Source organism: Haliotis cracherodii, unplaced genomic scaffold (assembly GCF_022045235.1).
Source record: "Haliotis cracherodii isolate W230 unplaced genomic scaffold, xgHalCrac1.p SCAF_9, whole genome shotgun sequence".
Classification (NCBI taxonomy): Eukaryota; Metazoa; Mollusca; class Gastropoda; order Lepetellida; family Haliotidae; genus Haliotis; species Haliotis cracherodii.
In genome coordinates this window covers 30983235-30996859 of record NW_027266343.1, presented here as the reverse complement: position 1 = coordinate 30996859, position 13625 = coordinate 30983235, and the positions used below count along the sequence as shown (strand labels likewise).

General features: G+C 43.4%; 1 pseudogene; it reads left to right on the top strand.

The window, feature by feature from the left end:
* Positions 1–4338: 4338 nt before the first annotated feature.
* On the top strand, positions 4339–12460 carry LOC139453154 (uncharacterized; annotated as a pseudogene).
* The last annotated feature ends 1165 nt before the right edge of the window (positions 12461–13625 follow it).

Here is a 13625-nt window from a genome sequence, read left to right as displayed (position 1 = left end):
CCTTCTGCGAATGTGTCGATCCAACTCGTCCCACAGATGCTCAATCTGGTGACCGGGCTGGCCAAGGTAATGTCTGGATGTTGTTGTGCTGTAAGAAGTCCTGACAAACACGTGCAATATGCGGTCGAGCGTTGTCCTGCTGTAACCGTCAGCCATGAACGTTGACGTGAGGAAGAACATAAGTCTGTAGTATCTAGTCTCTGTAACGCACACCTGTCAATGCACATGCCACATGCACGAGAGGCGTCCTACCACTGTGATGAATTCCGGCCCATACCATGACACTCCCGCCGCCAAATGGGACAACCTGCTGCACACAGTTGGGGGCGTAACGTTCACCCCGACGTCTGTAGACACGTGCGCGCCCATCAGCAAGTGTGAGTAGGAAACGGGACTCGTCAGTAAACAGTACATAACGTGCCCATCTAACCAACCCTCTGTTGGCACCAAATCAGACGGTCCGCCAGATGACGTGGGGTCAATACTTGACGTCGAACAGGTCTTCGTGCAAAATGTCCAGCCTCCCTCAGTCTTGCGTACCGTTTGATCTGATATTCTGCGTACCCCAGGGATCTGTGTGTTGTAGACATGGCTGTGGTAGTGCGGGCTCGGAGGTGTCTCAGCCGGATGTATCGATCTTGTGCTTGGGTTGTCACCCTTGGTCTGTCGTCAACTCTGTTAGTGTTGTTGTATCGGGTCCACAGTGCGGAGATTGTCTGTCTGGATACGCCAAAGTGCCTGGCCACTTCTTGCTGAGTTGCTCCAGCTTGTAATCTCCCAATGGCGTTGTTCGGTTGAGCTGCATTCAGTCTTGGCATTCTGTCACCGCCTCTACTGCCGTTATAAGGACTGTATGAACAGCCGTTGATGTGGATTTTTATACCCATTCAGCAGGGGGGCCTGCATGCCTAAATGCAGGATCCTGTGCTGCACGTTTTTTACAGGCGGTTGCGTTTGGATGAAGCTGTAAAATTGATCCCCAAACGCTACGTTTATGTGCTTTGCATGTGTTTTCGCGAATTATAGACACATCATCTTTCTGTTTGACTTATTTGGTTCTCATTTAATGTAATTATTTTAGATATTTGGCAAAATGTGGTTTTACATCTATGTCAAGTTTCTTTTTTTGAAGAGTATATATCCGTAATAGACATTGGGAATTATTTCACACCTTGCTCATATATAGGGTCGCGGTCACAGCTTGCAGAAACATCTGTTAGAACAATAACTTGTGATTTACATTAAACTTATGAAATATGGGATATGGGAAGTGAACAGGGCACCGTTCCACAAAGTGATCTTAGCGCTACAACTGGCGTAAACCAGTGTTAAAGTATGGGAATCACCTCAGCGTTAAGATGGCTTTGTGGAATGGGGCCTGGAAGGGTCATGGCTACTGTGAAGGTGATTTGTTCAGGTATGTTTGACATATGTTCCCGCGTTTGTTCATTTGAACAATTGACTAGCCTTTGCATGTGACGGATGCCACTGGTAGTGCAGGATATGCTCACCTTTTCGTGAAGACCTGTATATCCTCACTATTTGATAGTGATTCATTAACACCATCTTCCCGAGGCAAGAGAGTTAACTGGCTATAAAAGTCCAGTTTCCCCCCTTGCCGAACTAGGCTGGAATTACTGGACTCGATCGTAGCGCCCACCAGTGGCTATTACCAGTTATGTCCCCTCTAAGCCTCTCCCACGGACCAATCAGATTCCACCTCTCGGATCACTTGCGTTTGCTTCACACAAAATGGTGGCGCCCAGTCAGGACGATCTGATCGATAATCAAGATCTATATTGTGATAAAACGGGTCGCGACATGCATCAAATCACGTGAGCACCTTGATTAAAATATATGTTGACAACGAGTTAGCAAGCACATGCTTTGCAAATCCTGCAGTCGACCGAAATCTGCTCGACAGTTTACGAACCGGATTTCGATTTCGTTGCACGATTTTGATAGCACTATGCAAAGACTCGTTAGTCCAGCCAAAATTTAACTCCATAATACCAGTCTAGTTCGGCAAGGATGGAAACTGGACTTTTATAGCCAGTTAACTCTCTTACCTCGGAAAGATGCTTAAACACATGCTCTTGATATAGTCGGAATCGTACAATCGACACTTTCGTATGAATACGGAAAGTTTTTTATCGCCTGTATTGCACTTCAGATATGTCTTATGCAAGTAATCGCCATAAGATTTGAATAATAAACCAGAAGTGCTTGCAACTTTCTTATGATGGTCCCCCAACAGACGTGAAGTTATAGACTGTGACACGTGATGCGATTTCCATGATTGTAATCTGTCTCGCTGTTGTCTCGGTCAAGTTTGTTTCCTTGTTTGTTGTTTAACGCCGCACTCAGCCATATCCAAGCTATATGACGGCGGTCTGTAAATAGTCGAGTCTGGACCAGTGATTAACATCATGAGCATCTATCCACGCCATTTGGATATGATGACATGCATCAACCAAGTCAGTGAGCCTGACCACTCGATCCCGTTAGTCGCCTCTTCGACAAGCAAAGTCGCCCTTTACGGCCAGCTCGGGTTAACTTTTTTTTATGAAGGTAGCACAATGCATGAGACTTGTGTTTTCCCCTAGCCGGAAGTGATGGCATCAACACTTTGAATAACTTAGTTAGACTTTAAACATTCAACAATCAAAGACTTATGAGGCTTTTTAAAAGTTTTAGGGAATATATGTGGAGGTCATTTCCAAAGTTGACAGTTAGTGACCAAACTTTTGACTTGTACTATTTGTTCTCGTGTCAGAATATGTCCCCTTTTTGCGAAAACCTGGTGTCATCACTCTGATGGAGGTTCGTGAATGGAAGGTCGTAGGTTCGATCTAAAAGACGTTAATACATTGTATATAGTACGCGGAGTCAGTATACTGTATCTGACTGGGGTATCCATGTTAAACAGTGGCATGGTGTCTCCATAGGCTAGTACACAGGAACTCGATATTACTCTTTGTAAAAATATACGCCCCCTATACTACATAAAAGAGTGTTTTATGTAGTATAGGGGGCGTATATTTTTACAAAGAGCAATATCGAGTTCCTGTGGGCTAGTACTATGAACAGGCATAAGTCAGTCAGGACATGTCTTTATCTTTAGAACATGTTGTATAAGAAACAGTGTCCTAGAAAATGAACCCATCAAACCCTGTTGTATGTGATCATTTCTGAGGCCTTCTGAAAATGGTGATGAGTGAGTGAGTGAGTTGGGTTTAACGCCGCTTTTAACAGTATTCCAGTTATATCGCGGCGTGTCAGCTTAATGTGGGAGGAAAGCCCGAAGTGATGCAGGTCTCAGACGTTTACCACTTCGGTGAAACCCACGAGCACGGGTATGGTGCTGACAAACCTAGAAACATAATCGGGGCGAACCGGGATTCGAACCCACAATCATAGGTTTCTGGCGTGTCCAGGGGACGCAACTCTGCACAGCGAATCGCGGCGCCTTAGACGACTGGGCCACCCGTGCCCCCCGAAAATGGTGATGAAGGGGCTGCTTCTGTTTTTGCGAGTTCTACGAAACACCTCTTTAGTCAAGTGACCGAGGTTCTGTCTAACATTTAAAGGAAATTCGTATATATCGGAACCTGCAAGGACATCCACACATGCCATTACTGTGCAGCTCTGATTGTGTAGCCTGTGACAATATTCCAATATTTCTTATAGGCAGGACCCGTTCTGACCTCTGATCCGGGCGGGCGGGTAGCCTATTGGTTTAAGTTTTGTGTGTTTGTTTGTTGTTAAACGCCGCACTCAGCAATACTCCAGCCATATGACGGCGGTCAGTAAATAATCGAGTCTGGACCAGACAATCCAGTGATTAACATGAGCATCGATCCACGCAATTGGGATGACGACATGCATCAACCAAGTCAGCGAGCCTGACCACCCGATCGCCTTTTACGACAAGCATAGTCGCCTTTTACGGCAAGCATGGGTTGCTGAAGACCTATTCTAACACGGATCTTCACGTATATAGTGGTTAAAGTGTTCGCTCGTCATGTCGAAGACCCGGGTTCGATTCCCGACATGGCAACAATGTGTGAAGCCCATTTCCGGTGTCCACCGCCGTGATATTGCTGGAATATTGCTTAAAGCGGCGTAAAACCAAAGTCACTTCCACACTCCCTGAACTGTGATCATCAGACGTCACTGTTAAGTAATGGGCACAGCCTGTCCTTTCTCGCCACATTACAAGATAGCAATACAGAACCTCGGGTCTAATTTTAATAGCTCTCCCTGACCCAAGTGTCCTCGGATAATGGGTGTAAAAAACGTTATCTTTGTTTAGAAATAGATAAGATTGAAAGACACATGTCGCTATTTAGGAAAGGCGGCCAACTGTTGAATTCAGTCACTCCCGTGTTCACCAGCCATGATACGCGCATGTATTTTCGGTCTCCTTATTGGTGTTTCACAGGCATTCCTGTTCGATTTCGGAAGTAAGTCTTTAAATGTTATTCCCATCTTTTCATGAGATAGAAAATATGCAAATGTAGGAAGGAGTTTATTGTGTTGCTACGTCGTTGTTTCTTGTCTGAGTTCGAATCTTGTCCTTACCCTTAATATTCCAAATCGGATATAAATCCGATATACATTATGTTGTCATACTGTATTGGTATATAAATGTTTCACTAAGTTTTGTTAAGGATGACGTAGTGTGTATAAGAAGCGCAGGGGTGAGCTGATGCCTATTATGACGCGGGTTCGAACCCCGTTAAGACATGTTTTGCGAAATTTTCCACTAATGTGTTTAAATAAAATTCTGTCAATTGTACAATAAATGAAAGGTTGGTTATCAATAATGTAGGCACGTGGAGCCGATATGACGTCACAGATGTTTAAATCCTGATACAGGATATATCAATCATATCTAAATAGTGTTCACCTACAAGTATTGATATCAGTGATGGTTAATATCATATGCCACAGATTCCCCCTTTGGGGATTTCTTATCAGAATAAGGGGCGGTCGGGTAGCCTACTGGTTAAAGCGTTCGCTCGTTACGCCGAAGACCCAGGTTCAAATCCCGACATGGGTACAATGCGTGAAGCCCATTTCTGGTGTCCCCCGCCGTGATATTGCTGGAATATTGCTAAAAGCGGCGTAAAACCAATCATACTCACTCACTTATCAGAAGGCCTCCAGTCACCATGCTTGGCCGCACGCACCAAACTAACCTGTCCTTAGCTTATAATCTGCATTACCTCTTTGTTTCAGCCAACAACTGGAATGGTCTTAAAGGTTAGAAATATAATATTCTTATTAATATTTGTTGTAAAAAAACCGAGCAGTTCAGGTCACAATGGATAAATTGTTACATGTTAATCGACATATTTGAGACGGGATTTCTGTTTTGTTTTGATATTGACGCGTCATTCCGGTACAAGTCATCTTGTAGGTGACGAAACTGTGAATATCGGTGATCCGCCTTTTTGAAAAAGAGCGACTTAAAAACATTATCACGTGGGGATTCCGTTTCAGAACCGATTGGTCCCCAGCAACTCATGGTTGTCGTAAGAGGCGACTTAATGAATCGGGTGGTCAGGTAATTTAGTATTGCGTGTCATTGTACATCGAGGCGTGGATCACAGCTTTGTCTGGACTACACTCGATTATTTTACAGGCCGTCTTTATATAACTGTAATATTGCTGAGCGTCGCGGTAAACAAACAAAAGACGTTTTAAGAAAATAAGTACATTCCGAACTTTAATATGAATATGAATATGAATATCCACTCCATGAAATAGGAATGTTAGCTGAAATCAAACCCAAGAGGTTGAGACAAGGATAACAGTGTTTTGTTGTGAAAGTTGATATGATGGATGCCTTTTTAGAATGGCTGTATCTCAGGTTCCCCTGTTGCTATCTCCTTCCTCAGTGACGTGGGACGCCAACATCTTCAGCTCCCGGGCCTTCAGCAGCCTCCCCAGGACGGAGTCTGACGCCAAGCAGGCAGGGTTCACCATGATCTCAGATTGTGGAGGTACGACCTGCTAGAGATGAGCCGATACACTTTTATTGACATGTGATACACGATACCATAGGAGATGGATAAGAGATGTGTCACACGATGCGATACATGATGAGATACACTATGAGTGATTGAGTGAGTGAGTACGGTTTTACGCCGCTTTTAGCAATATTCCAGCAATATCACGGCGGAGGACACCACAAATGGGTTTCACAAATTGTACCAATGTCGGGAATCGAACCCGGGTTTCGGCGTGACGAGCGAACGCTTTAACCACCAGGCTACCCGACCGCCCCTGATACACTGTGGGATACACACTGTGATACATAATGAGATACACTATGTGATACACGATACACTCTAAAGCCAGGACTAAAAACCTCGCTTCTGTAATTATTATAATAGACTAGGCAAGCATCACATACGCGTGGTCTTATTCCTTCCAGGAGTATAATGTCTTCTGTGTGCGTCAGTATGTGAAAGCATTGTATTGGTAATTTTACGACAGAACATACATGCTCTAAATATGTGTTGGAATGGGAATGTGTTAATGTGATATTTAGACATATTTGAAAATACACGTTGTATCTCCTGCACAGCCAAATCCAACTTCGCCGGCAAGCGTTATGTGTTGTCGGGCGACACCGCCGTCGTGCTGTTGTATGACGTCAACGGCTACATAGCCGGGATCCAGGCAGGGGTGAGCTATCATATATCATAGCTCTATGAGCATACAGTGTACAGCATACTGCCCTGTGAGTATATTATATACAGTTCTAGGAGTCTTCTCTTTAACAAAATTATTTTTTTTACCGGTTTCCTAAATCAATCTTAAATAAACTCTGAAATTTGAAATGATGAGGTGCAATGGGTATTTTACGTCGCGTCCAAGTGCAGTGCACTTATATAGCGACTTGCATGCACGTGTGTGTGTGTGTGTGTGTGTGTGTGTGTGTGTGTGTGAGAGAGAGAGAGAGAGAGAGAGAGAGAGAGAGAGAGAGAGAGAGAGAGAGAGAGAGAGAGAGAGAGAGAGAGAGAGAGAGAAAGAGATTGTGTGTGTGCGTACGCTTGTACTAGTCTGGAATAATGACGATTTTTAGTGCCAGCCCACTGAGATACCATGCTGCAGTTCAACATGAATACCGCACAGACACAGTATACTGGCTACGAGCTGACCAGTTACTGTTTTGGCCCCTTAATGCCGAGCGTCAGACAGGGTAACAACAAGTACCATCTTTTAACGTCTTTTAGTATGACTCGGGCGGGGATCGAACCTTCGGCTCTCCTGGAGGACTCATCACCACTAGACCACGGATAAATTTGAAAGTAGAATGTCTTTTACGTAAGATGGTGCTGGGATTCTCCACTCTTCTGACATTGCATCCATGTCTTGATGCTTTGCCCAAATCAATTCGTTTCTTCAAAAACTACAGTTTTCAATCGCTTTGGAATATATCAAAAGTAAACCGTCAAAGAACTGATTGTTAGAGTAATGATATGCATGGTATTTGTAGAGTGGAACAAGGCTGATCGCATCATTCATCATCAGTTAGACAACCACATTCCTTGCACACGGGCGGCCCAGTCGTCTTAGGCGCCGCGATTCGCTGTGCAGAGTTGTGTCCCTTGGGCACGCCAGAAACCTATGATTGTGGGTTCGAATCCCGGTTCGCCCCGATTATGTTTCTAGGTTTGTCAGCACCATACCCGAGCTCCTGGGTTTCACCAAAGTGGTAAACGTCTGAGACCTGCATCACTTCGGGCTTTCCTCCAATATTAAGCTGACACGCCGCGATATAACTGGAATACTGTTAAAAGCGGCGTTAAACCCAACTCACTCACTCACTTGCATTTGTGAGTACAGCATCAAGTGGCTTATCACAGTATTGATGCTCGTCACCTTCTGTTGTAGTTCCCTGCAACACTTCAGAACGGCTACCCCCACGCTCCTCTGAAGAACCACCCTTTTGTCATGTCCGACGGGAAACAATACATCACAGCCTACTTCGTGGATCCAAGTCAGTACATCCGGCTAGTACTTCTACAAACAGCCTATGTTTGTTATGCAAATGGTTCAAATAAAACGGTTGATGAATCTCCGTACAAAGCACACATGTAATAATGATGCCGCGCCTTGCGACATTGTAGACATCATTCAGATATCAGTGTCGGATATGTGCCCCACGACTATCAGGATTCGGGTGCCGTGGGGTTGAATCCCAGTGCACCTCTTATGATCCTGTGATTGTACATCTTCCCGGGACAAGCGTGCCCAATAGACTATTAATGCACTCTTATAAAAATGCTAGTAGACGCTAAGTAGATCAATGCCTATGCTTCTGTTGGTTGAAAAACACCTAGGATCTGCGTCACTTTGGGCTATTTTCCAGCATTAGCCTGAAATACTGTTGTAGTACAAGGATGCATGTCATTTTGAGGGGATGTTTGTTAATGTTTGGTGGTTCTAGCTTATTCAATGCATCACAATTGAAATTTCAATATTTGATTAAAAACAAGAAAAAATCAAAAATGTTTTTGTCAATAGCTCAAGGGCCAAAGGCCTGGAACTTGGTGCGTGAGATGGTGACCTTGTACTCGAAGAACTAAATTTGTTCCAAGCAACTTTTCACATCACATTTTGAAAATACGAAATAGCACGAGTCATCGGTCATAATTTCCTCACAATTTACAAATGAAGTTTAAACTTCATATGCTGGTTCCTACCGCTGATGGCACTTTAATTATATGGTGAGATGTGTGACGAATAGCAAACGCATATTTATGTTAACTTTTTATCACAAAATGCACCCCCTTCTTTCGAAAAAACTGAAAAGGCTTGTGGTTGCTATGGTTTCAGGCACAATCTGCAGCAAGGGGAGGACCAGCAATTTGTTTAACTCGGAGGGTACCGGAACTGATCTCTTTATCCAGAATGGCACCACCCCCTCCCAAATACTGAAGATACCCCACATGGAGACCGACGTGCAAAAGACAATGTGGACCAAGGGTCATTGCTTCCCTACCATGGGTGAGTGGGGCAACACTGGGGTCGTTACCTCATTGTACTATTACGTATGAAACAAGGGTACGGGGATAGCACGTTTTGAAGACCTGTCATCATTTATCCTATGGGCTTAAAAAAGGGAAAAGATCCGCTTTTAAACACATGGGCTAAAATTAAGTTGAAAAACTGATTGATCAACATGTGTTCAAGCTCGCTTCTATTTGGCTGATTTGCACCCCTGACAATTTGGCTGTATCGGACTTATAAGACACATTGTAACTATTCCTGTTGTATGGTCTTCAAACCCACATAACATGCGACACAGGGGTACCAATACAAAGACCTTTACTTGATAGAGACGACCCCTGAAGATTCGGGGTCGAATAGGTCTTCAGCAACCCATGCTTGCCGTAAAAGGCGACTATGCTTGTCGTAAAAGGCGACAAACAGGATCGGGTAGTCAGACTCGCTGACGTGGTTGATGTCATCGTATCCCAATTGCGTGTATCGCAGCTCATGATGTCAGTAACTGGGTTGTCTGGTACAGTTGGAATATTTACAGACGGCCGTCATATAGCTGGAATATTGCTGGATGCGGCGTTGAACAACAAACAAGCAAATAAACTTGACAGAGACAACAGCGAGACAGATTACAATCATGGAAATCGGATCACGCGTCACAGTCTATGACTTCACGTGCAGGCACACACTACTGTTGGGGGACCGTTGCGTTTGGGCGAGCTGTCATATACCGGGACCAACCTCACACTGTCGAGAGGATAATTTTGTTGCAAAGAAATATCAGCGTAAATCTACACCATAATCATCCATTATTGTTACAGTTGTTTGCAGACACAATTACCGTAATTATGAACTTGTCAAAAAGAGTTTAAAAAAGTGTTGTTTTTTCCAACGCGTTGAAGGGGTGCACTATTGGTACAACATACGGAAGGACATGAGCTGTGATGAGTTCTACCCTGTATTCCTACTCTACAATGGCGGGAAACTGAACGCTTTCGGGTGGGCTTTCAACACTGACCTGTCTTCCACTCGCTTCGAACATCCACCATTGCTGTCATTTGGGGTACGTTTTACACGCATATAATGATTCTCTTTCGCTTTGCTTATGATAATACCAGTCAATATAATAAACCTCCTTTTTCTATGGCAGTTGATTTATTATGGATTGTGTAGAGATTATTATATCATGTGCCCATAATATTGATTTTACGAAACTCGTTTGGCATCTCCCTTGAAAATACTGAACCTTATTTAATTATTTCTTCATAATTATCTTAAACTGAAGTAATGTTCTATACTGTATATCTTAGATCTTCTCTTCTTCCGAAAAGGGGACACGGGTGGCCCAGTCGTCTAAGGCGCCGCGATTCGCTGTTTAGAGTTGCGTCCCTTGGGCACGCCAGAAACCTATGATTGTGGGTTCGAATCCCGGTTCGCCCCGATTATGTTTCTAGGTTTGTCAGCACCGTACCCGTGCTCGTGGGTTTCACCGAAGTGGTAAACGTCTAAGACCTGCGTCACTTCGGGCTTTCCTCCCACATTTAGTTGACACGCCGTGATATGACTGGAATACTGTTAAAAGCGGCGTTAAACCCAACTCACTCACTCACTCTTCTTCCGAAATCATTGGTCCGGAAGATTGTGATTGATATCAAATTAAATATAATAACACCATACAGAAGATATGTGCCTATTCCTGTCAAAAAACGTGAGTATCTCGTCGACTGGGCGGGTAATAATTATATTTGCAGTCATCATCACTCAACATTATAATTATGATTATTGCCTCATGGTGATTGACTAGTTCCTACCAATTGGTCCATTGTCTCCATTGCTTTTAAAGCGGCCAAGAGCTGGTTATATCACGTCATTGTCTCAAATAAGTGAGGATGACGTTATTCATTGTTGATGGCGTCGCAAACAGTTTATGAGACTTCGTTACAACAAAGGTTGACAGAGTTGATGTCTCCACTTGAAATCTTGAAACATTTTGTTATTGTAAAAATATGAATGCCTTTATCACCGGAATAGATGAAGTGAAACACAACTTACATCTGACGAATCGTTTATCACCTTTGTTTGTTTGTTTGCTTGTTTGTTGTTTAACGCCGCACTCAGCAATATTCTAGCTATATGACGGTGGCCTGTAAATAATCGAGTCTGGACCTGACAATCCAGTGATTCATATCGTGAGCATCGATCCATGCAATTGGGATAAGGTGACATGGGTCAACCAAGTCAGCGTAGACCAATTCTACCCCGGATCTTCACGGGTTTTGTTTATCACCACGCCATGTTCCGTAACGTCTTTCGGTCTCATCCCGACACAAATTGTAGCGTGAATATATATATATATCTTGTTATTATAATTCCTGTTTGATAATAGCTGTTGTGTCAGTACGTATGCCCGTGTGTGGATGACTTAGAGGTTTAACGTATCATTGGCTGAATATATTCAATAATTCAAATACAATGTCAATCTCTTTCATGAGCTTGTTTTTGTAATTTTAAAGTAGAAACAACATTGCACATCATTATAATATATTATTTGGGTTAATCTGACACGATACAAGCTTTGATTATGGACTCAGAACAAATTAACTACCAATGTAGTTAAATAACAGTAAGCACGTTTAATTCCAACTCTCCATGAGATATATATTTATGATAGGTTCAGCAGAACCTTACACATGAATGTCACATTCTAATTGCTCATTCTATTATTTGTACCACGCTTACATTTCTTATGTTCCCCGTTCGCATTGACGAACTGTTGGTATTACATTTGCAACATACCAACCGCAACTTTGTATCTCGAATTAATGATGGAAGACGCCATTCTAGATAGACCTAGGGGGAATAACTCGAAGTTTGTTTCCTGTCGTCTGCCATTTTTGGATGAATGTGAAAAATGGACAAAGATGATATGTGTCTATCTGTGGTACTCTTGCCTATTCGGAACAAAGCGTGCATGCATAAGACATACATAATAAGCTGTGTGGTTTGATATATTCGTTATCCTCCGGTTCCTTGGGTGACGTGGGTTGAAGTGCCCTCTGTGATAGTTCATGTAACTATAATACCCTTCGAGACAACATGGACAAGTTATAGTATTTATTTCAATGCCAGTGCAACAGATGCGTGTTCAATTGCGCCTACCATGAATGTTTCAGTGTAATTCTAACGTTAACATATCCACTACTGCGATATCTGACATCATTCTTTGTACGCCAGGCCTTCTTGAACCCAGTACCCGACTGTCTGAGCAAGGAGGGGCGTCTGTCAACCATGCACATCTATCTTACAAGCCACCCGGAGCTGGACACATGTTGATTGGTCAACAACATATCACGTGGCTAAGGAAAACCTTTTTCTCAGGCACACATTGTACGCGTTCAGCAATAAAGGTGTTTAGTATGGTATACAATAAATATAAGGTTCCCTTGATTTACAATATGCTAAGGAAAATTAGAATCGTCTCTCGATAAATCAAAATACTTGAATTCCCCTCAACTCCCCCACCTGCATTCTGTTGCATAGGGGCGGTCGGGTGGCCTAGTAGTTAAAACGTGCGCTCATCACGCTGAAGCCCGGGGTTCGATTCCCGACATGGGTACAATCTGTGAAGCCAGTTTCTGGTGTCCACCGCCGTGATATTGCTAGAATATTGCTAAAAGCGGCGTAAAACAAACCTAACTCACTCCCTTCTATTGCATAATTATCCACCACTCTGTCTTGAAGTGAATCTGGGTTGGACTCAACTGTTTTATTCGACTCAACTATCTCACGGCCAGCATTGAGAGGAATCCATATTGGAACTCGATTCACGTTACACAACACAATCTGACGGCAGTCGTGACACTTGGACAAATGTTGCTCGATATCAGCGAGTGAGTGAGTGAGTGAGTGATTGAGTATGGCTTTACGCCGCTTTTAGCAATATTCACGGCGGGGCATACCAGAAATGGGCTTCACACTTTGTACCTATGGTGGGAGTCGAAACCGTGTTTTCAGCGTGACGAGCGAACGCTTATACCACTGAGGCAACTCCACCGCCCTACTCGATATCAGATTACCTAATTTCTGCTAAATATAAAAAGGTTAAATCCCCCGTCATAGTTTACAAACTGTATGAGCAGGGATATATCGGTTCTGGTTTACAGGGCAATCATACAATATGGTTGTGCGTTATGTGTTTTTTTTAACGCCGTTCTCAGCAAATTCAGCTATATGGAAGCGGCCTGTAAACCATCGCGCCAGACAGCCAAGTGATTGATATTACGGTCTTCTTCCCAAGCCATTGACACTCAATGAACCAGGTCACAGACACTGACCATTAAGTCGCCTCTTACGACTAGAATTGGTTTCTGGAGACTTATTATAATATAAATCGTCAGTGCCAGAAAATTACAAGTCTCGATTATCCCCCGAAGCAGATTACATTGGGTGTAAAAGGCAAAGTTGTAGATGTGAACATTATATGAATGGATCACTGAAAGTGAGTGATAACACCAGATGTTCGCGAAACAGGTAGCATGTTCCATAGCAGTTGTTGGGCTTGAGGTAGGAGTTCACACAGTGGTTGTTTGCTGTTTAAATGG